Below are 26,719 nucleotides of genomic sequence, written 5' to 3'. Positions count from 1 at the left end.
TGTTGTAGTAAATTATGAGTTCTAGAAATCCATTGTCAGTTATAAACATAATGTGTCTGCCTGGGACTCTAGCATAATGGAATGCTTTCAGATATTTGCTCAGAAAGCATCTGAAGTGCCTGCAAAACCAGAGACACACCGAAGTGCCCCCTATTTTGGAGTTCTGATTTATTCCCACCACCAAATGTTGCACCTAATTATGGAGCCATAAAACTTGCACTTCACACACTGTTAAGCATCTTATTAGAAAAAGACTTAGGGTTCCAGTCCTTCTCTGAAAGCTGAGGTTTTGGGGTTTTTTCTCAGCTCCCTCGATATCAAACTACCAAGTTTGGGGGGTTTTCTTCTCAGTTTTGTTTTGGGACTGAAAAAATTGCGAAAAACTTGTGACAGCAAATGTAAATGGGCGTTTTCATTTCCATGTTGACAAGAAAAAGGGAAGAAAAAGTCAGTATGACGGGCCACTTCCCCAAAACTACGGGAAAGTAGTGTAAAAGGAATGGTAACTATTTGAACTGAATCTCAAAATGAATATGAAATCCTTTCACAATTAAACTTTAAAAGGGGAGAATATATTTCCTGATTCTTCTTGTTTCAGTCTTTGGGTCTCTGTCTTTCCCCCATCCCCACTCCTCATTAACTAGAATGATTACAATTTCAGAATTTCAGGCTATTTCCAAAAATAATTTTAAAATTTTGGTAAGCAAATTTTCCCCCTGAGGAAAATTAAGACAATCTCTTCATTGCCATATTCTGGCTTTTGGCATTTGAACCTTAATGGCCTTTTAGTATGGTGGCTGATTTTGAAGAGCTCCAGTATTTTATTTATTTCAAAATGCAGTGATTTACAACAGAGGGAATAGGATAAGAAGCACAATAAGGGCACATATATGAAATGTTGCACTATCTCTATGTCATGACATTGTGCAGAAGAATTCCAAGTGACAATTGTAAGTTTGAAAAGTGTCTAATTTCCCTGGGAGGAAAGGTATTGAGCATATATTTTTTTCCAAAAATCTAGTGCTTAGTTAAATGCCTAAGTGGATATAGATCAATTAATGTTATTCAGTATAAAATCAGATATTTTAGAAAGATTTCATATCTTCTAGCCAAAGATATTACAAAACCTTGTAGGTAAAATATCAGTTTTATATTTTGTAATGGTATTATTGAGGTTGTGTGTGACAGATTTATACATATGTGTATATACATGTGTATACATATGTATGGGTACTTACATGCATATAGATGCATATATACACAAATACATGCCAGTTCAATAGCTATTATTTTGCATGTATATGTATATATATACATATAATGTACATATACACACATATAATAGCGAGCAATTTCTCAGCCTTCAGTAAAATGACTGCCTTTCTCATTTGCAGTATTTGTCCAGTGATGAGTGTCCTTTCAATTAAGGAAAATGACCTTCAGTGAGAGCTTGAAAAGAGCAGAGTACCAGTGTGTCAGTGAAGAAAGGCAAGATTGTAATCTTCAGTTTCAAGATAAGGAATCTTAGCAGTCTCTCTGATAGGGATTTTAATACACCTTGTGGGAGGGGCAATCTAAGGAGCTGTTAGTCCTGCACCCACTCACCCAGGAAGAATCAGGAACATTGAATTCATCTATTTTGCAATCTGGGCTTCTTCCTGAAAGGAAGTGGGCTGGAGAATGTATTTGTATGTCCTAGTTGGCAAATCTGAGCTAAGAAAGGCTTCAGCATTCACTCTTATCAATCAGTGGTATCTACTGCACGCTTACTGCATGCAGAACACTGGACTACCTGCTTGGAAGAGTACAGTATGACAAAGTCGGTAGCCACATTCCCTGGCCACAAGGAGCCTACAGTCTAGAGGGGGAGAAAGACATTACTATAAATAAATTATAGATATGTACATAAATTCTGTGGAGCTGAGAGAGGGGTGAATGAAGGGTGCAAATGCAAGTGCAAAGGCAACACAGAAGCAGCATTGTGTAGGAGACAGAGCACAGGCCTGAAAGTCAGAAGGTCATGGGTTCTAATCCCGGATCTGCCACCTCTCTGCTGGGTGATCTTGGGCAAGTCACTTCACCTCTCTGGGCCTCAGTTACCTCATCTGGGAAATGGGAAATTAAGGTTGTGAGCCCCATACGGGACAGGGATCGTGTCCAACCTGATTTGCTTGTATCCACCCCAGCGCTTAGTACAGTGCTTGGCACATAGTAAGCACTTAACAAATACCATGGTTATTATCATTGTTATTATTAGAAGGGAATGAGCGAAGGGGAAATGAGGGCTAAGGGTAGTCTTCTTGGAGGAGATGTACTCTTAATAAGGCTTTGAAGGTGGGGAGAAGGATAGTCTTTTGAATATGAAGAGGGAGGGTGCGCAGGTCGTGGGCAAGAGGTCAGTGGTGAAAATGATAGGAGTGAGATACAGCGAGTAGGTTGCCATTAGAGGAGCAAAGTGTGCAGTCTGGGTTGTAGTAGGAAATCAGTGAAGTAAGCCAGAAAGAGGTAAGCTGATGGAAGGCTTTAAAGCAGATTGCAAGGAGTTTCTGTTTGATGTGGAGATGTATGAGCAACCACTGGAGGTTCGGTAGAGTTATTTCAGAATGATACCCTAAGGAGAGACACAGTGAGAGAGAGAGAAAGAAAGAGAGAGAGCATGGTGGGGAGAGAAGGAGAGAAAAAAAAGAGAGGGGTGGTTCTTAATGTAGTTAGCTGAGAGTAAGTTCAGGGCTCTTTCATTTTTTCACTGTGCATTTTCAGAATTACCTAACCTCCTTAGAACTACTTATCTACTACTACTAGAATTACTACTGTAGAACTAATAATAATAATGTTGGTATTTGTTAAGTGCTTACTCTGTGCAGAGCACTGTTCTAAGCGCTGGGGTAGGCACAGGAGAATCAGCTTGTCCCCATTATATAGATGAGGCAACTGAGGCACAGAGAAGTGAAGTGACTTGCCCACAGTCACACAGCTGACAAGTGGCAGAGCTGGGATTCGAACCCATGACTTCTGACTCCAAAGCCCGTGCTCTTTCCACTGAGCCACGCTGCCTTCTCCGTGAACTACTACTGTGAGCCTCACGTGGGACAACCTGATTACCCTGTATCTACCCCAGCGCTTAGAACAGTGTTCTGCACATAGTAAGTGCTTAACAAATACCAACATTATTATTATTATTACTTAATGTAGCCAGTTGATGATATCACATGGTATATGGACACAGAAGGGTTTGAAACGCTTGGGTCATTCTGGAATTGCCCATGTCTTGTTAGTCTTGGAATGTAAAAATAAATACATTGATGCATAGATCAGTAGGTAAATAGAGACTTAATTAGTGGTTGTTATCTATAGATGGGATTCCACTGGGCAACATCTTTCTCCCAGGATGCACTGGAAAATTTATTTTCTCAATGTCTCTCCCAAGGGGTTAAGACCACTGTCAGGGCTTGTCATTTGGGCTAATGTTTTATAAATGTTGGAGAGCTGCTCCCCATCTGAAAGAATGTTTAACCTGGAAAATGACAGTGATGAGGCTTGAGCGGATAACCAAACGGTGCATTTGGGAACATATAATAATAGTAACTATGGTATTGGTTAAGTGCTTACTATGTGCCAGGCGTTGTACTAAGCACTGTGGTGGATACAAGCAAATGGAGTTGGACAGAGTCCATGTCCCACATAGGATTCAAGGTCTCAATCCCTATTTCACAGATGAGATAACTGAGGCACAGAGAATTAAAGTGACTTACCCAAGGTCACACAGCAGACAAACGGCAGAGCTGGGATATGGGGTGTGGATTTGTATCAATAGGCTGGGTGATATTAATCCACAGCTATGGTTTTGTAGTAATAGGCTGGGTGATATTAATCTGCAGCAGGGGTTACCTTGTTGATAAAAAGAAGTTTTAACTGTTCACAGAAAATCGTCTGATGTTAGAAATTATTGCATTTCCATCTGTGAAAACTCCAACAGAGAGCCGTTCCCACCCATTCCATTTTCACCAGCAACGTTAACACTACCTGGGCAGAACCTCTGAGAAGGGATTTGTCAAGCAAGAAACACATTCCTTATCTGATACGGAGTATGTGTGTGTGTGTTTGTGTGTGCGTGTGTGTGAGTACATGCCCGATGATACTGCAAGGGGATGGAAATGAATAATCAAATAAGGGAAGAGAAAATATTGCCATGATGTGAAGGGAACTGAAGTTTGGATTTTCTTATGCAAAAACTCTGAGAGTGGACCTTGACAGAAATCAATCGATCAGTGGTACTTATTGAACCTTACTGTGTGCAGAACACTGCACTAAGCACTTGGGAGAGGGAGAGTAAAATAAAGCAGAATTGTATGTACCTTCTTCCTAATAAGAAGCAGAGTGGCCTATCGGAAAGAGAATGAGACTAGAAGTTAGAAGACCTGGATTCTATTCCCAGCTCCACCACTTGTCTGCTGTCCTCTGGCAAAGTTACTTAACTTCTCTGTACCTAAATTATCTTACCTGTAAAATGGGGATTTAAAGTCATGTGGGATATGGACTGTGACCAGCTTGATTATCTTTTATCTACACCAGGGCTTAATACTTTTCCAAGCACAAAGCAGTTAACAAATAGTATTAAAAAATGAACAATAACTAGTCTTTTGGCTACAATAAAAACTTACCTTAATAATAATGTTGGTATTTGTTAAGCGCTTACTATGTGCAGAGCACTGTTCTAAGCGCTGGGGTAGACGCGGGGAAATCAGGTTGTCCCACGTGGGGCTCACAGTCTTAATCCCCATTTTACAGATGAGGTAACTGAGGCACAGAGAAGTTAAGTGACTTGCCCACAGTCACACAGCTGACAAATGGCAGATCTGGGATTCGAAGCCATGACCTCTGACTCCAAAGCCCAGGCTCTTTCCAATGAGCCACGCTGCTTCTCTGAAGAGGCGGAGAAAGCAAGATCGTGGGACCTGCAGTCTGGGGCTTTATCTTCTGCATTGAAAAAGCCCCATTTAACCTGTGTTCCTGGCCCAGGACTTCTCTCTCTCTTATGCCCCTGGGCAAGTCAGTTCTCAGGGCTTTCATTTTTGCCCCAGGGTCTCAGGAACAGGATGGGGAGTTTGAGATGTTAAGGGAGATTAAGAGCTCTTAATATCACAGCTGGATCATTGGCCTGTTTCTCACTGGTGGGTCCCACTTGGTCTTTGCATACTCCTGTCTGATTAGCAAATGTGGTTCAAGCCTAGAACAAGTTGAAGTCTTCCATATGCTCAGAAAAAATATCAACTTCAAGTTCATAATAGTCTAGAACATTGCACTCCAGAATTTGACATAAATCTCTCAGTCCTCAAAAATATCCACCAGCCCTTTCAGTTTTCACTACAGCTTCCCAACCTCCCTACTACCAAGGTTGGTGCATCTGATAGCTGTGAGCATCTGTTTCCAGAAGAAGGAAAGGCTTTTGATTTTAATTTTTATCAGAATTCCCATCATGACTTCGACTTCAGTTGTATGTTTGAGTTTCAGCTGTGTCATCAGCCCTGATCTCTCTCCTTCTCTGCACTCTCACATTTCCTCCTGCCTACAGGACATCTTTGTTTGGATGCCCCACCAACACCTCAAATTTAACATGTCCAGAGAAGAACTCCTCATATTCCCACCCAAACCCCGTCTTCCCCCGACTTTCCCATCACTGTAGGCAGCAATACCGTCGTCCCTGTCTCACGAGCCCATAACCTTGGCGTTGTCCTCAACTCCTCACTTTCATACCACCCACATATTCAATATGTCGCCAAACCCTGTTGGTTCAACCTTCATAACACTAAAATCCACCCTTTCCTCTCCATCCAAACTTCTACCAGTTAATCAAAGCACTTCTCCTATCCCTCCTTGATTACTGTATCAGCCTCCTTGCTGATGTCCCTGCCTCCTGTCTCTCCACACTTCAGTCCACACTTCACTCTGCTTCTCAGTCATTTTTCTACAAAAGCATTCAGATCCTGTTTCCCTGTTTCCTCACCCCACAAGTTCCTTAGGTGGTTGCCCATCCACCTCTGCATCAAACAGAAACTCCTTACCATTAGCTTAGAAACACATCTACCACAATGTTCGTACGCACAATTCTTTGGATCCAGATAGACGTGCATTTTCAGAAGACCATTACCTGATCTGGCCCTCATGTCCTAGCCAAAACCTGTAATGCGTCAGGCATGATGTCAAAACCGTGTAGACTTATTTAATAACTGTACCCACTCTGTGTCAGACTATGAGGATGATGATGCTGTATTCTCCGCATGCCTCTTCTCATTTTCATAGTAGCACAAAGTTTGCTTTCTAACTTCCTTCTTCGGTGCTTTAATATTATACTGACCAGATTGGGTAGCAGAAAACCCCGAGAGTTCTGTAGCTCATATTCTCTAGTTCCTCTGAGCCAGAAGATGCTTCTTGGAAATGGGGGATCAAAGATTGGATAGAGGGGAAGAGGAGCTATTTGAAGAAGAAAGGAAGTGGGGCTCCCAACGTTGGGGATAGTAGGTCAGAGAGAGAAGTTAATGATGAAGTAAAGGGAAAGAAACACTGGACGTGGGCTGTGAGGAGGTTTGGGAGGAAATCTTAGCCATAAAAATGAATCTTATACCAAAAGGAAGACTTGGCAGGGAATCATTTGGCTCAATATTTGATTTAGACAAAAACCTGATAATATGACTAATAGATCCAGCCCCCTAACCTATGTTTGGATGTTGACCCTCTTCAAAATTTTCACTGGCCCATCAGTCACCCTTTGGTGTGAAGATGGAATGTAGAGAATTATAAGTAGATTACAGCAGCCTTGCAGATAGGTTCAGAAAGTCACGGCTCCACCCCCCGCCACACCTTGATTTATGCCACGGGCTCCTTTTCCTGTGCTCTGGCCCTTTCATTTCCTCCCATTCCCACTGGCTCTGAGAGAAAACAACCATCTGTCTGCTGCCGACAATCCCAGAGCCTTCCCGTAATTCCCATGAAAACCTAGCAAAAACACCAAAGAAAAGGGAGGCAGAGCTGCTGCTCTGGGCTCATGTTAAACGGCCTGGCGAGGTCGCATTCATTTTATGGATCACAAACACATGGTCAGGCTGTTCTGGAAGGGGCCACCTACTCGTCTGTGTGTGCGCAGCCAGCAGCGCTCTGCTGTAATGCTTCTGGAACGACGGAATGGAAAGGAAGATTACGCATCCCGGCCCCGAGCTGAATGCGTTTTCTGGACCAGGGCATGGCAGGAGAGGGCTTTGTGAGCAAACCAGCTGGGAGGCCCCAGAACAGATGCTGTCTTGTTCCACCTTCACACCACCCGTGGTTTCCTTTCCAATTTACCCTTCACCCACCTGTTCACATGCATCATCTAGTTATTTATTTAAAGCAGGGGGGAAGGTGGGGTGGGTGGGCGGTGTGAAGGCGGGAAGGCTTCTGAACAGAGAGGTCTGGCACTTCAGACAGAAAATGTTAAACAAAATTTCAATAAGATCTCCATTAACTCTCAGCTTCACAAGTTTCTCATAAACAAATCTATTTCCCCGTTGCTTGTTTTGATTTTGCCTCTCTTCTCTTAATAGGGTCCGTATTTCTTCCTTTTCCTCGACTCATCTGCTCGGCATTATCTTTACTTACAGGGGTTGCCCAAGGTCAGTGATTGTTTTTGATGCTGGTGAGAAAACTCTTCCAGGGAGTTGTTCCATTTTGAACCCCCCCACTGGGTAACAAGATGCACTCACATTTATAAAATAAATGAATTCTGTACTCCAAGATAAGGTGAAATCCAGAAGTGCAGCCTTCCCCAGAAACCTTGGCAAAGGTGTTATTTCCCCCTGCCATCATCTCTGATTTGAAAGTCCCGGTCCCGGTGTCGATTACTGGCCGGAGGCTTGGTGTGAGTTGGAAAGTTTCCAAAATGTGAACTGATCCTTGGAACTACAGCATCAATCCCATTCAAAGACCATTCTTGTCCTTCAGAACCTGGGCAAAAGCACCTGGCATCTCAGCTCCTTTATCCCCACACCCTCTATCTATTTATTGCCTTGATTCTATTTATTGCCATTGTTCTTGTCTGTCTCCCCCGATTAGACTGTAAGCCCATCAAAGGGCAGGGACTGTCTCTATCTGTTACCGATTTATACATTCCAAGCGCTTAGTACAGTGCTCTGCACATAGTAAGTGCTCAATAAATACTACTGAATGAATGAATGAAATCCTCCTAGACAGAGATGATACTTTGCTGTTTGGGGAACAGCTATGTGATAGGCTACATGAAGCATCTGCTTGCCTGGGTCCCTTTTCTCTCTAGGAGATCAGTGTGGATTTGGGTTTTTTAGTTAGGCGGGGATGCTCCCTGGGCATTATAAAATAAGCTGCCTGAGCCCACTAGGAGACAGAGAAATGTATTAATTCTCACCTGAGACTATGCCCCATGCCAAGACTAACAAATCTCTCTTCCCCTTCCACCTTTCTGGCCCTTAAGCTTTTCCCTCTGCCAATAAGCCCCTGTAATCCTGTACCTCCAGCACTTCCCTACCATCATGCCCCCCTCCATTTCCCAAATCCCACCTCCTCCTCCTAACTGGATATAAAACAGCTCCCACCATATTGGGCCACACAAGCACTCGCACGCTATTCACATTCCAGCCTATCATTCACCATAGCAATCAATCCCACCGAGCAGTCAATCAGTGATATTTACTGAGTGTTTACTGTCTGCAGAGAGCACCGTGTTGTCACCAAATCCTGTCGGTTCAACCTTCACAACGGTTCAACCTTCACAACAGCATTAAAATCTGTCCTTCCATTTCCATCCAAACGGCTACCATGTTAATCCAAGAATTTATCCTATCCTGACTTGATTTCTGCATTTTGCCTCCTCACTGACCTCCCTTCCTTCCTGTCTCTCCCCCCTCCAGTCCATTCGTCACTTTGCTGCCCGGATCATTTTTGTACAGAAACGTTCAGTCCATGTTTCCCCACTCCTCAAGAACCTCCAGGGATTGCCCATCCACCTCCGCATCAAACAGAAAATTCCTACTGCAATAATCCAGTCAGGATATTCTGAAGGATTGTACCAACAAGGTAGCAGTTGGGATGGAGAGGACCAGAAGCAGCATGGTGTAGTGGAAAGAGCACGGGCCTGGGAGTCAGAAGGTCATGGGTTCTAATCCTGACTCGGCCACTTGTCTGCTGTGTGACCTTGGGAAAGTCACTTCACTTCTCTGGGCCTCAGTTAGCTGATCTGTAAAATGGGGATTGAGACTGTGAGCCCCACGTGGGATAGGGACTGTGTCCAACCCGATTTGCTTGTATCAACCCCAGTGCTTAGTACAGTGCCCGGCACATAGTTAAGTGCTTAACAAATACCATCATTAACCACTTAGTACAGAGCTCTGCACATAATAAGTGCTCAATAAATACTATTAATGAAAGGGCAGTTCTTGGTGATGTTGTGAAGGTAGGGCTCACAGTCTCAGTCCCCATTTTACAGATAGGGGAGCTGAGGCAGTGAGAAGTTAAGTGACTTGTCCAAGGTCACACAGCAGACAAGTGGCAGACCCGGGATTAAAACCCAATACCTTCTGATTCCCAATCCTGGGGTCTATCCATTACGTCATGCTGCTACTCTCTGTGGGCAGGCAATAATAATAATAATGTTGGTATTTGTTAAGCGCTTACTATGTGCAGAGCACCGTTCTAAGCGCTGGGGTAGATACAGGGTAATCAGGTCGTCCCATGTGAGGCTCACAGTTAATCCCCATTTTACAGATGAGGGAACTGAGGCACAGAGAAGTTGTGACTTGCCCACAGTCACACAGCTGACAAGTGTCAGAGGCAAGGTGTCCACCAACTCTGTTACATTGTCCCACAAGGGCTTAGTACAGTGCGCTGCACATAGGAAGCCCTCAACAAGGGTGTTTGACTATTAAGTCAGTCAGTCGAATTTACTGAGTGCTTAGTAAGAGCAGAGCACTGTACTAAATCCTTGGAATGTATAATTATTAAGCGCTTGGGAGAGTACAGTAGAATACGTAGACACAATCCCTAGCTTCCAGGAATTTATACTCTAATGTGGGGGACAGGCACTAAAATAAATTTTGGGTAGGGAAAGCAACCACGTTGAGCCTGAAGCATTGAGCCTCAAACTTCTGATCCTGCGAAATGTTCTGGGGAATATGGTAAATTCCACCTGAAATGGTTCAATGTTCCCCCATGGAAGCTGAGGCATTAATCGTTCCATGCTGACATGATCAATATTCATCATTCACGGGAAAAATGTTTTAGAACGCTCGGTGATTTTTGTGATTGGTGATCATCTTGGTACCTAGCAGGAGATGGAGACTAGAGTAGCAGGTTGGCACAAACCACCATTCATCCACCTGAGCGGCAGCCTACGCCAAGAATCCACCCAGCTCAGCCAGCTCTATCTACCTCAGCTCACGGGGTCCTGGACTCCCGGTAGGTGAAGTTTGCACTGCGCCCTCACATCCTGGGAGGCTTGGGTCTCTGACAGTGTAAAGCCCTCAGAGCTGTACCAGGAAATGACACAATTTTAAAGCAAGGATAAATTTTTAGGGAGAAAGGATGTAATTATCCCTATTATAATCTGGATGGGATATCTTGCCCATATCATCAGTATTTTCCAGGAACATTTCCCTGAAGACTTGGTAGACCAAAGTGGTTAGGATGTTTTATATATACATATACAGAGAAGCAGCATGGTCTAGTGGTAAGGGCATGGGCCTGGGAGTCAGAAGACCTGGGTTCTAATCCTGACTCTGCCTCATGTCTGCTGTATTACCTTGGACAAGTCACTCAACTTCACTGTGCCTCAGTTACCCTTCTGTAAAATGGATATTAAATACTAGTTCCTCCTACTTAGACTGTGAGCCCCATGTGGGACAGGTATCTAGCTGAGCACTTAGAGCAGTGCTTGGCACATAGTAAGTACTTTGAAGTAAGATTATTATTATTGTTATTCATGTTTCCCAAGAAACTTTGCTAATACCACAATCAATAATATTTATTGAAACTTTAATGTGCTCAGAGCACTGTACTCAGTGCCTAGGCGAGTACAGTAGAGGTAAGAAACATGATCTACCTCAAGGAGAAGCAATGTGAAGCAGTGTGGTTTAATGGAAAGAGCAGGGGCCTGAGAGGCAGAAGGACCTGGCTTCTAATCCTGACTCTGCCACTTGTCTGCTGTATGACCTTGAGCAAGTCACTCATGTTAGCCAAGTATTAGGACTGAAGATGAGCCTCAAACTGAGAAAACCATTTCAAAAAAAACACCATACCTTCAGCCAAAGCTAGTGAGCATGGATTCTACTAGTTGTAGGGGGCACATTCATGCTTCTCAAGTAGCCATTTGCTAATCTTAACTGAAACATCTTCCCATCCTGTTACTCTCACCTGTGGGGTCCCCCAAATTCCAGGTGTGTGAACCTTCCAAGGTCTGCAGCTGCCAAGTCCCACTAGACACACACGCACCTGGTTCTCTCATGTTGTATTGGGTGCATTTGGGGTTTAATAAAACTCTTAAATTTTCATTTTTAAATAATTTAGGTCGAGGTATAATTCCAATTCCAATTACTCCCACTGAGCAGCAGAGTCATAGTTGGAGCCTGGAGTCTCTGTGAGTTAAGCCCTGGGTACCCTGGAATTCTGCTCACTTATAGACCAAAGCTCCTTGCTTACAGGACTAGGCTCAGGAGACTTGCTTATCTACTTAGAGTCCCTTTATCTAACAATAATAGTCATATTAAGTAGTAGGGCCTAGTGGATAGAGCACGAGCCTGGGTGTCAGAGTACCTGGGTTCTAATCCCAGTTCTGCCATTTGTCTCCTATGTGACTTTGGGCAAGTCACTTAATTTTTTTGTCCCTTAGTTATCTCATCTGTACAATAGGGATAAAAGCAGTGAACCCCATGTGGAACATGGGTTGGGTCCAGCCTGATTTTCTGGTTTCCATCCCAGGATTTAGTACACAGTAAACGCTTAACTAATACCATAAAAAGCACCTACTATGTACCAAGCACTGTACTAAGCACTGGGGCCTATTTCACTGAATAATCTGGTGGTCGGGATTAGCACTAGTCATGGTTCCCAGCCAGCTTCTCACGAGTTTGTAATCCAGAACGAGGCTCTTTCAGATCAATCCATCAGTGATATTTATTGAGTGCTTACTGTGCGCAAAGCACTGTACTCAGCGTTTGAGAGAGTACATTGCAACAGAGTTGGTAGACATGATCCCTGCTCTCAAGGAATTTATAATTTTAGATGAGTCCAACTCTCTGGAGTCTGCACACATGGGGAAGGAACCCAGACAATATTCTGGTGGGGCAAGGAGAGGGAGGAAAAGAGACAAACAGTGAAAGGGAGAATTGGAGGGAAAGTGGTGAGTGTCAAAGAGTGGAAGACTGAATACCAATAAGTGAAAAAACTCAGTTGCAAAAGCAGCAGGATTTTGTGTTTCTAAAAGTTGAAAAAATTGGCTCTAAAAATGGACCCATGCAAACCTTAACCTGCAAGATGCCAGCCCTCATCCTGTGAGGTTTTTTTTCCTTTTAAGAGCAAGAGAATTTTTAAATTGAAAAAAAAAAAAAACCATGTGCTGGGCAATTTTCCAAATTAAAACCCAGCCCCTCTTCTCCCACCGAACACATGCACATATATTTTGCAGTGCACTATATGCCTTCTTCTCTTCAGTCTGCAGACAAAATACAAAACTAATCTGAAATAAACTCCCAACACAGGCAAGATTGTCAGGACCATTGTTTTGACTACGAAATGAACATTTGGGATAAATGAGCAGAGGTATGAAGTATGACTTGGTAGTTGCATTTAATCGAGGCCTCCTGGATATTTCCAGACAATTTGTGGACCAAGCTGGAGGCCTCGCTATGTGTGCATGTTCATTCATGTGATCCAAACTAGTCTGAATCAATCTATGATATTTATTGAGTGCTTAATGTGTGCAGAGCACTGTATTAAGCACTTGGGGGACTAACATACAACAGAGTTGATAGACAAACTTCTGAAGAGCAGGGACCGTACCATCTCTCTGATGACGAGCCCCACTCGCTGGCTTCTGACAATGCCAGAACCTCTGCAGATGCTCAGTAAGTATTTGATAGGATAAAATCCATTTCCAGCCAAGACTGAAGAGGGCCCTTGGGTTCCAAGTGGGGTGCCAAACACGGAAGAGAAGGAGTTGGCCAAGCAGCCTAAGGGAACAGGTGGGGAGGATGAACCCTCTTACTCTGAGCAAGAGTCCTTGCCTGTGCTCCTGTGGAAAAAAATGACAGCACTCCTGCAGGGGCAAACCATGTCTTGAGGGGAGAAAATGAGTAGGCAGGGAGAATCCCTGATCACCCAGGATTTGTCCTTCACATCAGTCATCTTTGCAAGAGTGGGTCACTCCAAAGGGGTCATCTACTCCCACAGGACCAACTACCACCTCCGTGCAACTCTTCTCCTACTCCCTTCTTCATCACCCTTGCACTTGGATTCGATTCACACCTTTTATTCACTCCTCCCTCAACCCTACAACATATGTACATATCTACCCCATGGCCTTTCCATTAGGCAATGCTGCATCTCTAGACCATGCTGCCTAAAGAAAATTCAGTTCTAGGTCTTCTTTTTTTCTCCATCTATACTCACTCCCTTGGAGAACTCATTCGCTCCCATGGTTTCAATTACCATCCCTATGTGGATGATTCCTAAATCTACATCTCCAGGCCTAATCTCTCTCCTTCTCTGCAGACTCAAATTTCCTCCTCCCTTCAGAACATCTCTACTTGGATGACCCACAGACACCTCAAACTTAACATGTCCAAGAAAGAACTCCTTATCTTCCCACCTAAACCCTGTCTTCCCCTGACTTTCCCATTACTGTAGACAGCACAACCATCCTTCCTGTCTCACAAGCCCATAACCTTGGCATTGTCCTAGACTCATCTCTCTCATTCAACTCACATATTCAATCTGTCACCAAATCCTGTCAGTTCAACCCTCACAACATTGCTAACATTTGCCTTTTCTTCTTTTTAAAAACTACTACCATGTTGATACAATCACATATCATATCCTGACTTGATTACTTCATCAATCACATTGTCTCACGTGGGACAACCTGCTTGCCCTGTATCTACCCCAGCGCTTAGAACAGTGCTCGGCACATAGTAAGCGCTTAACAAATACCAACATTATTATCAACCTTCTTGCTGACCTAACCCGCCGACTGTCTCTCCCTACTTCATTCCATATTTCACTTTGCTGCCTAGATCATTTTACCAAAAAAAAAATATTCAGTCCATGTTTTCCCAGTCCTCAGGGACCTCCAGTGGTTACCCACTCACTTCCATATCAAACAGAAGCTCCATTCCATTGTCTTTTAAAGCTCTCAATCACCTTGCCCCCCTCCTATCTTACCTCCCTGATTTCCTACTACAACCCAGCCTGTATGATTCACTCCTCTGATGTCAACTTACTCATCATTCCTCATTTTTGTCTATCTGGCCACTGACCCCTTGCCCTCATCCATCCTCTGACCTGAAACTCTCTCCCCCTTCATATATGACAGATCATCACTCTCTCCACCTCCAAAGCCTTATTAAAACCCCATCTCTTTTAAGAGGACTTTGCCGACTAAGTCCTCATTCCCTTACTCCCTCTCCCATCTGTGTTACCGTTGCATTTGGATTCGCACCCTTTATTCACCCTCAGCCCCACCACACTTTTGCCAAATCCATAATTTATTTTAAATAAATTAATAATAATGTTGGTATTTGTTAAGTGCTTACTATGTGCAGAACACTGTACAAAGTGCTGGGGTAGATACAGGTTAATCAGGTTGTCCCACGTGAGGCTCACAGTCTTCACCCCCATTTTACAGATGAGGTAACAGAGGCACAGAGAAGTTAAGTGACTTGCCCACAGTCACACAGCTGACAAGTGGCAGAGCCAGGATTTGAACTCATGACTCTGACTCCCAAGCGCGTGCTCTTTCCACTGAGCCATGCTGCTGCTCACTTTTAGGATGTAAGTTCCTTGTGGGCATAGATCATTTCTACCAACTCTGTTATATTGTACTCTCCCAAGTGCTTACTTAGTAAATATAAATAAGATTGATTGATTATCTTCTCTCTTTTGCACCCTTCATTCCCCTCAATTTAACCTATTATTCACTGTGTCTTATTCTCCTCTCTCCTACTGCTGGCCTCATGGTCCCATCATCCCCTCTGCCAGAAACTCAAATCGAGAAGGCCACTATATTCCCCATCTTCAATGCCCTTCTGAAGTCACATCTCCTCCAGGAAACCTTCCCCAGTTAATTTCTCATTTCCTTTCCCTGTACCCTCCACGACAACCCGTCAGCACTTCCACAATACCTAAGCCCTTGGGTGCTCATCCTCCCTGTAGCACTTCTACATTATCTTTATATTTAATCTTTTCCTCCTCTCTGCAGTTTATTTCAGTTTTTGTCTCCCTCCCAGGGAACTAATTCTACTATACTCTCCCAAGTGCTTGGTTCAGTGCTGTGCACACCTTATGCAGCCCCCCAAACACTTATTTATTGATTGATTCAGTTTTACTTGACGTGCCAGAATAAGAATTAGAGGTGGGGAAGAAAAGAGGGGAAAATCCAGGTTCTTTACATTTTGTAGTTCCATAACTCAAAAACTGTCATTCTGGGACAATAAGTGTTTTGTCAAGTCTGGGAATAGTGCCATAATCTGTTACTGTGCTATAGTTTTATCCTGGAACAACAGCAACAGCATCAAAATCAACAACAACAACAATAATAATAATAATAATAATGTGGAAATGGCTTCACCAAATCACTCTTGCTGTGGAGCATACCCTGCTTTATCAGTCGACTTGCCCCTTTCTCATTTATTGCTCCCCATGGGTGAAATGCAGTATGTTCAGCACTGACGGCCTCATAGTCACCTGTAAAGTGGATGGAATAAAGTCTTCCCCACAGGGATTTTTCAGAGAATCAATTCCTTTAGACTAAACATTCTCCTCTTCTCCAAGGCATTAAATCTCCGGATCCGAAAGCGGTGGGGATGTTGGTGCCGTGAGTTAAATTATTCAGTCGTTACCCCTGGAACTCTTCATTAAAATTCCAAATAGATCAATATCAAAGAGGAATGCCATCTATTAGTTAAGTGGACCCTATTGAATTCTCATTTTAAATGGCTTTTAATTCAGTGTTTTACTTGCTGTCCTTCAGTCTGCCCTTGTTTCTATGAATTTGCCTATTAAGTGCTCTGCTTGATGCTGATGTTGGTTATTTTTTCTGGAAATGAAACTACAGCTATAGAGGACAAGTGAATTTTTGCAGGGTTTCCCAAGGGGATAATCTGGTCCATTCACCAACACCGGGAACACATACCACCCCGTTAATTACATTGATAGGCGAAGGTGTAAGTTAAAGCAGGTTTATATAACCTGCTGGAGAAGAGGCCTCAGTTGATCAGTCGATCAATCAATCATACTCATTAAGCACTTCCCATGTTCAGAGGACTGTTTTAGCCACTTGGGAGAATACGATAGAAATGAGAGACATGATTCCTCCTCACGAGGAGGGTTTACAATCTAATGAGGAAGACAAACTCCTGTAGAGTGGAAACAGGAGAGACCTTCCCTGATTAAGCCCTCTTTTCCCCGGCTCGCACTCCTTTCTGCGTCATCGACGCATTTCAATCTGTGCCCTTTGAACATTTGCTATTTTCCCTACTCCCAACCCCACAGTACTTATGTATAAATTTTTGAATTATATATTATAAATTACTTATATTAACATCTGTCACCCCCTCTAGAATGTAAGCTCCTTATGGGCAGAGAACTTGGCTGCTGATTAGGTTGTATTGCACTCTCCCAAGCACTTAGTACAATGCTCCATACATAGTAAGTGCTCAATAAATATGATTGATTGATTTAGAGCTCCAGAGTGTGGACAAAGGAAAAAACAGTGGAGTAGGTAAAGGATAAATATTACACTCCATTTGCAGAAATGAGTCATGTGATTGCTTACACACCCAGATTTATGCTCATGATTTCCAACCTGGTCTCTGTATTTTGAGCCACTGGCTTCCATCCTCTCCACTCTACCGAGACTGCTCTCTCTAAGGACACCCATGACCTCCTTCTTGCCAAATCCAATGGCTCCTACTCCATTCTAATCCTCCTTGAGCTCTCAGCTGCCTTTGACACTGTCGACCATCGCCTCCACCTCCGCACCTTATCTCACCTTGGCTTCACAGACTCCGTCCTCTCCCGGTTCTCCTCTTATCTAACTGGCCCGTCATTCTCGGTCTCCTTCGCAGGCGCCTCCCCCCCCTCCCATCCTTTAACTGTTGGAGTTCCTCAAGGGTCAGTTCTTGGCCCTCTTCTGTTCTCCATTTACACTCACTCCCTCGGTGAACTCATTCGCTCTCGCGGCTTTGACTACCATCTCTACGCAGATGACGCGCAGATCTACATCTCCGCCCCGTCCTCTCCCCCTCCCTTCGGGCTCGCATCTCCTCCTGCCTCCGGGAAGTCTCCACCTGGATGTCTGCCCGCCACCTAAAACTCAACATGAGCAAAACTGAGCTCCTCATCTTCCCTCCCAAGCCCAGTCCTCTCCCAGACTTCCCTATCACCGTGGATGGCACGACCATCCTTCCCGTCTCTCGGGCCCGCGACCTCGGTGTCATCTTTGACTCGTCTCTCTCGTTCACCCCACACATCCGATCCATTACCGAGACCTGCCGGTCTCACCTTTACAATATCGCCAAGATCCGCCCTTTCCTCTCCACCCAGACGGCTACCTTACTGCTACGGGCTCTCGTTATATCCCGTTTAGATTACTGTGTCAGCCTTCTCTCTGATCTCCCTTCCTCCTCTCTCGCCCCGCTCCAGTCTATTCTTCACTCCGCTGCCCGGCTCATCTTCCTGCAGAAACGATCTGGGCATGTCACTCCCCTTCTTAAACACCTCCAGTGGTTGCCTATCGACCTCCGCTCAAAACAAAAACTCCTCACTCTAGGCTTCAAGGCTCTCCTTCACCTTGCCCCTACCTACCTCTCCTCCCTTCTCTCTTTCTACCGCCCACCCCACATGCTCCGCTCCTCCGCCACCCACCTCCTCACCGTCCCTCGGTTTCGCCTATCCCGCCGTCGACCCCCGGGCCACGTCCTCCCGCGGTCCTGGAATGCCCTCCCTCACCTCTGACAATCTAATTCTCTCCCCCTCTTCAAATCCTTACTTAAAGCTCACCTCCTCCAAGAGGCCTTCCCAGACTAAGCTCCCCCCTGTTTCCCTCTGCTCCCTCTACCCCCCCCACCTCTCCGCAGCTAAACCCTCTTCTACCCCCTTTCCCTCTCCTCCTCCTCCTCCTCTCCCATCCCACCCCCTCAGCACTGTACTCGTCTGCTCAACTGTATATATCTTCATCACCCTATTTATTTTGTTTAATGAGATGTACATCACCCTGATTCTATTTATCTGCCATTGTTTTTTGAGATGTTCTTCCCCTTGACTCTATTTATTGCCATTGTTCTCGTCTGCCCGTCTCCCCCGATTAGACCGTAAGCCCGTCAAAGGGCAGGGACTGTCTCTATCTGTTGCCGATTTGTACATTCCAAGCGCTTAGTACAGTGCTCTGCACATAGTAAGCGCTCAATAAATACTATTGAATGAATGAATGAATGAGCCACTGATTTTGCAAGCTCAGCCCCAAGATAGACCCTTTCCCCAAAACAGTTAATCAAGCAATTGTATTTATTGAACCCTTACTGAGCGCCGAACACTGTACAAAAGCATTTGGGAGAATACAATTGAATGGAGTTGGTAAACATGCTCCCTAGCCAAAAAATATCCTGGATCAATCGGTCTATGGTATTTATTGAGCACTTACTGAATGCAGAGCACTGTACTAAGCACTTGGAGGAGTATAATACAACAGTATTAGACACATAGACACGTTCCTTGCCCACAAGCTCTTAGCACAGTGCTTTGCATACAGTAAGTGCTCAATCAATACAATTGAATGAACAATGGCTTACAGTCTAGATGGGGAGACAGACGTTGAGAAATGAATAATTTATAGATATGTACATAGGTGCTATAAGGCTGAGGCAAATACCAAATGTCCAAAGGGCACAGATCTTGGAGGAAACAAATGGCACGGTGCTGACTAGTCAATCAGCGGTATTTTTTGAATGCTTACCGGCCAGGGTAGGAGCGGCTCCGTGAGGGGAGGCTCCTGCCCAGGGCTGGGTGAAATTTCCATGCTCTGGTCACAGTGATCCCTCGTGACCGATTCCATTTTCTACAGAACACGAACCACCCCAATCTCCAGCTATGGAATACAAGGTGAGAGAAAGAGGTCTTTACCCATTTCTTCCTGGCTTTGCCTAGGAGATCACATGCCATCTGTCCATGTACCTGGGCTCCAGGAGGGAGGAAGGAGGTCGTAGAGTGGCCTAATGGAAAGAGCCCGGGCCTGGGAGTCAGAGGACCTGGGTTCTATTCAATTCATTCATGCAATCATATTTATTGAGCACTTGCTGTGTGCAGAGCACTGTACTAAGCGCTTGGAAAGTACAGTGCAGCAATAGAGAGAGACAATCCCCGCCCACAACAGGCTCACAGTCTATCCTGGTTCTGCCATTTGCCTGCTCCTTGGCTTTGGACAAAGTCACAAATTCTCTGGGCCTCAGTTACTTCATCGGTAAGCTCTTTGTGGACAGGGAATGTGTCTGTTTATTGTTACGTTGTACTCTCCTAGGTGCATACTTAGTAGGGTGCCCTGCATCCATTCAAGTGTTCAGTAATGGGGATTCAATACCTGTTCTCTCTTCTGCTTAATCTGTGAACCCTATGTGGGACAAAGGACTGTGCCAGCCTGATTATCTTGTATGGACCCCAGCATTTAGTATGGTATTTGGCCCATAGTAAGCATTTAACAAATGCCACAATTATGACTATTATTACTGTGTGCAGAACACAGGACTAAGCACTTGGGAGACTACAAGACAGCAGAGTTGGTAGATGCATTCCCTGCCCACAATATCCTCAATATCCCCAATGGAGCCACTTTTTAGCAAAGCGAGAGCAGCATGCTGGGGGTTGAAAATGTCCAAGTGAGCCAACTTATTAGTCTGTGGGGTTTGTTTGTTTCAGGATGAGGTGGGCCTTTTACTCCCTGTGGGGAGTAGCATAAAATCCCCGAGCCTTTGTCTGGTCAGAATGGAAGCTGATTGTTGTTAAAGACCATTGTTTATTTCTTTATAAGCTGCACAAAGAAGGCATAAATGGTGGCCTGACTCTGCCTTACCTAGTCACATCTCTCCATTAAATCGCACCTCTCCATTACTGGACCAGGGCTTGGTCCACCTGTGATATCACTGCATTTTGCTCATGCTCCAAGGCGGCGAATATCAGTTTTCTTCCATTTACCTCATCTGCCATCAGAAGCTGCTCTCTGTCTGTCGAGCTGAGGCCAGGCTGAATGCTCCAAGTGTCAGGACGATAGCTCATTCAGGTTTCTGAGTCCTACAGTAGATAAGTACAGCATGGGAAGCAGCATGGCCTAGTGAGTGGATAGAGCACGGGCCTGGGAGTCACAAGGTCATGAGTTCTAATCCCAGCTCCTCCACTTGTCTGCTGTGTGACCTCAGGCAAGTCACTTCACTTCTCTGGGCCTCAGCCTCATCTGTAAAATGGGAATTAAGACTGCGAGCCCCATGTGGGACAGGGACAGTTTCCAATCTGATTAGCTTGTGTCTACCCCAGTGCTTAGAAGAGTGCTTGACACATAGTAAGCACTTAACAAATACCGTTATTATCACTACTATTAGGTAACCTTTTTCTATCCCCACCACATCGACTCCACTTTGCCTCGCTGAGTCTCAGTTTCTCCATCTGTGAAATAAGGATAAGATATCTGGTTTCTGTAGCTCTGAGAGTGGATCCCTCAATAGTTATGGGACTATGATTGGATTATCCTATGTCTATTCCAGCATTTAGTATAGTGATTGGTGTTTTAGTAATGCTTAGTAAATGCCATAACTGAACTGCATAAAGTGGGTCACTGATTGTAAGGTCCTGTAGAGCCATGAAGTCCTCCCTTGCTCTGTTTTTTTACCCATCCATCCACGAGCACCCTCAGGCATGATTATTTCTGATTTTGTAAACCATGGCCTGGCTTTTGTGGGGTCTGACTCCAGAGGCTTAAGTACACCAAGTCGAAGAGTGAATTAGTTGGCTCTAAAGTCTTCTCTTCTGATTATATTGTTTTTACAGGGAGAAAGAGTGAACCAGGGTCAAATGCTCTTTCATTCATTGTCTCTCTCTTAAAAAATGTAGCCCAGGAGTTTTTGAGCCCTAACATTGTAGTAACCGCATCCTTCCCTCTTCTTTCATTCCTCCTTCCCTCTTCCTTAGACTTCCTTTGCTTCTGCTTCATTCCATTAAAATTGGTGGGGAAGTTACTAGAGGTAAATGAGTCCTCAACTTTCTTCTTTCTCTTTTAAGGATAAAGAGAGGCCAGAATGAATTTCCTCTTTTTCAAGATAAGATTCAGGTGATATATTGATAAGCACAAAGGGAGGAAGAAGTACTGGAGCAAGCTATTTTGAAAAGTCGGAGGCTTTGCTTCCCAAGTGACTGGATCCTCCATTCTGCAGGCAGAGCAAAGGAGCCTACTGAGGGCTAAGTTCCTTCCCTTCTTTCCCTCTCCCCAACCCTGTCCATGCCCATTCCCCAAAAGGTCATTAGTAGAATCTTGCCTTGTTTCTCTCTTAGGTCCCAGCATCTCTTTAATGCTGTATCAGAGATGTTGGAATTTAATGATGACAAGAGGAGAGAGCTACCGCAAGAGGTCAGAGAGAGGTTGTAACAACCGGGCCATTGCGTGAATACCCTGGGTATTTATTCTGCATTTTTCTTTAGATGTTGTAGGTCAGTCAAAGGGTTTTTCCATCCATTTCATAAACTGGGCGTATACTCAGGCAAGGAAACATCTTTACTTAGCTTCAAATCCTTAGAATTGAAGACCTTCTGCTCAACATGGAAAGGCATGGGATCCCTCAAGACAATTTCTTTTGACTCTGCTTGAAAGTGTTGATTGTTTTCTGAAAAGGTTCTTTGGACTTGGAACACAATCATGTCACTTGAAAGTTTAGAGTTGATAAAGGTGAATAGGTGATGGAGGTGTATAGCCTATGAATGTGTAAAGGATGAGATTGCAAGTATTCGTCCATTTGGCCTTTATCTAGAGTAAGGACAAACTGATTGGAAAACATACTGTTTCTTATCATTTAGGCCAAGTTTTAAAATTAAACTTTCTGGAACAGCATATAATGTAGTCTGTTCTGCTAGTTTAGTTTGCTCTGGGCATTCAAGAATCAATCAACAAGTATTTTCTGAACACCTATTTGGTGCCCAATGTCTACATTACGAGAAGCAGTGTAGCCGAGTGGAACGAGCAAGGATCTGGGGGTCAGAGGACTTGGGTTCTAATCTCAGCTCCACCACATGTCTGCTGTGTGATCTCGGGCAAGTAATTAAACTTTTCAGTGCCTCAGTTCCCTTATCTGTAAAATGGAGATTAAGACTGTGAGCTCTATGTGGGACAGGGACCGTGTCCAACATGATTATAATAACTTTAACTGTGGTATTTGTTAAGTGCTTACTATATTCCAAGCACTGTTCTAAATGCTGGAGTAGATACAAGTTAATCACTTTGGACAAAGTCCATGTCCCACGTAGGGCTCACAGTCTTAATTTTACAGATGAGGTAACTGAGGCACAGAGAAGTTAAATGACTTGCCCAAGGTCACAAAACAGACAAGCGGTGGAGCCAATACTAGAACCCAGGACCTTCTGACTCCCAGGCTCATGCTCGATCCACTAGGCCACGCTGCTTTTCTGATGATCTTTTATCTTCCAAAGCACTTAGTACAGTGTCTGGCATTTAGAAAGCTCTAAGCAAATACCATTTATCCAGACAGTCCAAACTCCTTTAAAGCCTAGACCCAATCCCTGCTCTTAAGGAATTACAATCTAATAGAGATCTGTTGGGCACCATGATATATCTCAGTGAACACGTCATGATTAAGGCTTCAGAATTATTTCCCCCTAGCATTTATTTATTCATAATAATCAATTTGTTAAGCTCTTACTATTTGCCAAGCATTGTTCTAAGCACTGAGGTAGATATATATTCTTCGGGTTGGACACAGTCCCAGTCCCACGGGAGCTTATAGACTAAGTTCATCACTCGATTCAATTGCTCATTCTGGAACTGGTTTTTTTTTTATAATTATTTCCAACTCCTGATGGCAGAACCCATTAGAGGTTACAATTTTGGGTTTTCCATGGAAGTTATATGTCTTTTTATTACTTTGTCTATATCGATATATTTAACTTGCTGGCTCTCTATATCGGTGTTTGCCTATATAGCTTTATCTACGTAGATATAGATAGGTGATAGACAGATACTAGATAGATGGATGGATAGATAGGTATAGATATGTATAGTCTGTAAGGCCTGTGATACATTAGTTGCAATTTGTGTCTTTACTTCATTCTGGGCATCCAGCACTCAAAAGAGCCTGTTTCTGTAGAGAATAATGAAGCCAAGGACTCTGTGTTCCATTTTTATGATGAAATACAGGTTTCTCATTAAAAGGCAAATCCTTCATTTCAAAAGGTTGAATAGGATGGTACTTAAAAAAAAATCCAGCTGGTTAATATTCCCTGGCTCTGGGCCCATAGCATTTTCATTTGATTGTGAATTGGATAAATTTTCATTGACTTTAAGCCCTTGTCTCTCCGCATTTTGTTCCGAGACAAGTGTCGATAGCCAGATTGACCTCAGTAACACTGCCTCCCCGACTTGAGTGATCTATTCTGGGTGTATTATTGTCAGGAAGAGATGGCCTTGAGTTTGCGGACACATCCTCGGCGAACAGTTGGGCCCAGAAATGGAAGTCTTTTTCTGTCTCTCTCCCTCATTGTGCCATGCTTTTGTCCCACACTTTGCCTTGGCAGGAGAAAAAGGGACCCATGTTCAATCCTTTCCTGGTTATCTCTAACAATGTAAGATTCTCCTCCCCAACAGCACGTTTTTGCTTCAGATTATTTCCAGCTTCAAATTCCTTGTTTTCCACCCAGTCTACTCTCCGACTTGGCTCCCGCCCAAGGTGATCTACTCTCGCCTCTCGCCGCGGTGGTCTGCACTGCTTCTGCTCCTGCAGCCTCCCAACCCTGACCCATGTACACTGCCATCGCTCCATTGCTACCCCTCTTCCTTTAGCTTCCTTTTCCCTTGAGTTCCTCAATGTCTCAGGCCCTGCTCTATAGATCCCAACCTGGGCCAGAAATCTAGGCCCAGGCGTGGCCGTAGTCAAGCCCACAAAACTCCCATTTTCAGGAGGGCGGGACTGAGCCTGCACGTTGCCAAGACCCTGAGGGCTGCTTGGAATTGGAGTCCCAGGGAGTACGCTAGGAATTCTGCCCAGGTTAAGTGCTGGGGTAGATACAAGTTAATCAAGTAGGTCGCCGTCCCTGTCCTGGAGGGGGCTCACAGTTTAAGGGGGAAGGAGACAGATATTGAATTCGTATTTTCAGATAAGGAAACTGAGTCCCAAAGAAGCAAAGGTAATACGGCTGGCAAGTGGCAGAGCCTGAATTAATAATTGTAATAATGATTGTGACACTTAAGTGCTTACTAAGAGCTAGACACTGTACCAAGCATTGAGGTAATCAAGTTGGTCACCGTCCCTGTCCCATATGGGGTTCACAGTCTTAATCCCCATTTTACAAATGAGGTAACTGAGGCACTGAGAGTTAAATGATTTGCACAAGATCACACAGCCGACATGTGACAGAATCGAAATTAGAATAGGGGGCCCAGGTTGGAGTAAAAGGAATGAGGACTGTAAGCTCACTGTGGGCAGAGAATGTGCTTATTTATTGTTGTATTGTACCCTCCCAAGTGATTAGTACAGTGCTTTGCAAGCAGTAAGTGCTCAATAAATACAGCTGAATTGAAGGGGGAACTCTAGGGTGTGGCCCGAGGTGAAGCTTCACGATTCTTTCTATATGAAAAGTGTGAGGTCCCTCTCAGTCCACTGGGCACTGAACCAAATTCCCATTGGGCTAGTCCAGTGCTGTTTGCGAGATTTTCTCTGTTTCAAAACACGTCTTCCAGTGAACCTGTCAAGAATGTGATCCTGTCTCCACATATCTCTGTCAGGTTCTCTTCTTTTGTTAGCTTTCACCACCTGTTTTATTTCCTGCTTGGGCTGGTGTAGGAGACGGCGTTCGCGGTTTATTTATTTTCATTCCCTTTCTCCTCATCCATGATGGAAAGTAGTTTCAGAGAGTAAAATGCCTTTTGCAGAACCTAAATGTGTTTGGTTTGTTTCCACAAAAGCCAATTGCTTCCAAGATTGAGTAAGTGTTAGACATCATCTGGATTACTTACAGCCACAGAAAGGCACAAACACAATCTGAGAGAGATCAGTAAGAATGAAGGAAACACAGGATGTATATTTCTCCTCATCCTCCCTTCTCAAGTCTCACCTAAAAACACATCTTCTCTCTTTTGACTGTAGCCTGGGCTGGTTAACGTTCTATGTTAATAGAGTCTTTTACATTTCTCTGTTCATTACCCTTTAAAATCTCTCTTGATCCTTCAAATGTTAGTACAGCCTCTCTTTCTCACACACGTGCACCCACAACACACATACACACACAATCTCCATCACATCCAGGGAATGAATAAGCTCCTTAATGGCAGGTCCTTTTAAGTACATTCCCTTCAGTGTTTTCTCAGCTGACAGTGGGGGCTCAATGAGTCCTGTCAAAGTTTATGGTGAGGATGGTGTCAACCCTGTTTTATAGACAGGGAAACTGAGGCACAAAGGGCTAAGGCCCCCATCATGCCAACAGGGTTTAACTCGAAGCCAACAAGAAACCCCGTTTCCCGTCACCTGCTTAAACTAAGAGACATGTTTCATGTCTGCCTTTAGCAGGTACACAGAGGTGTTGAGACTATTTTCATCTGTTTTTGAAATGTCAAGTGGAAATTGGAATATTTTCAGAGAGGTATTTAAATGAATGAAATGCAAGGAAATCTGAGCGTTCTCTGGAACATTCTTAATTTGTTCTCATAAGGTTACCTCTCTTTGAAAAAACAAAAAGGTGTAATATAGGCAAGGAATGTCTTCAGGCTTTAAAGTGGGCCAATATTAAAATTTAATTCAGTGTATGCCATTTTGACCATATTGACCCCCCAACCTGTTAATATTTGGCCCTATCTTAATGCCTGTTAATAGGATGTCATTAAATGCCAATTAATTTACCTCAATGGTTGACAGTTTGGGCACTTAGGTTGTGTTGAGGGATTTTATTATGCTCGTGTACCTATCTGTTCGAAAGCAAGATGTGTTTCTACAGCCTCTGGCATGATTACATCCTGATACATACGGTCAAAGCAAAGGGACACTACAAAATATAACAACGCAGTGGTTTTCCCTTTTATTCAGGATGTCGAGGTCAGAAAGACTTTCCTGGGAGAATGAACAAAATAACAGAAAACCAGAGAACTCCGGGAAGGAACATGATTTGTCTTTGAGCAGATTCTAAGGTTCCACAGCATTTCCAGAATCCTTCCCTTCCTCTCCATCCCTGCCACCATGCTGGTCCAGGC

At 44.0% G+C, this 26,719-nt stretch overlaps 1 protein-coding gene across 2 annotated transcripts in view; it reads left to right on the top strand.

Moving 5' to 3' along the window:
- ZBTB7C (zinc finger and BTB domain containing 7C) overlaps positions 1 to 26,719 on the top strand; it is a 312,607-nt gene that overhangs the window by 56,408 nt on the left and 229,480 nt on the right. The gene's annotated exons all lie outside the window — the stretch shown is intronic.

Source organism: Ornithorhynchus anatinus, chromosome 3 (assembly GCF_004115215.2).
Source record: "Ornithorhynchus anatinus isolate Pmale09 chromosome 3, mOrnAna1.pri.v4, whole genome shotgun sequence".
NCBI lineage: Eukaryota > Metazoa > Chordata > Mammalia > Monotremata > Ornithorhynchidae > Ornithorhynchus > Ornithorhynchus anatinus.
This window is presented reverse-complemented; position numbering and strand designations above follow the sequence as displayed.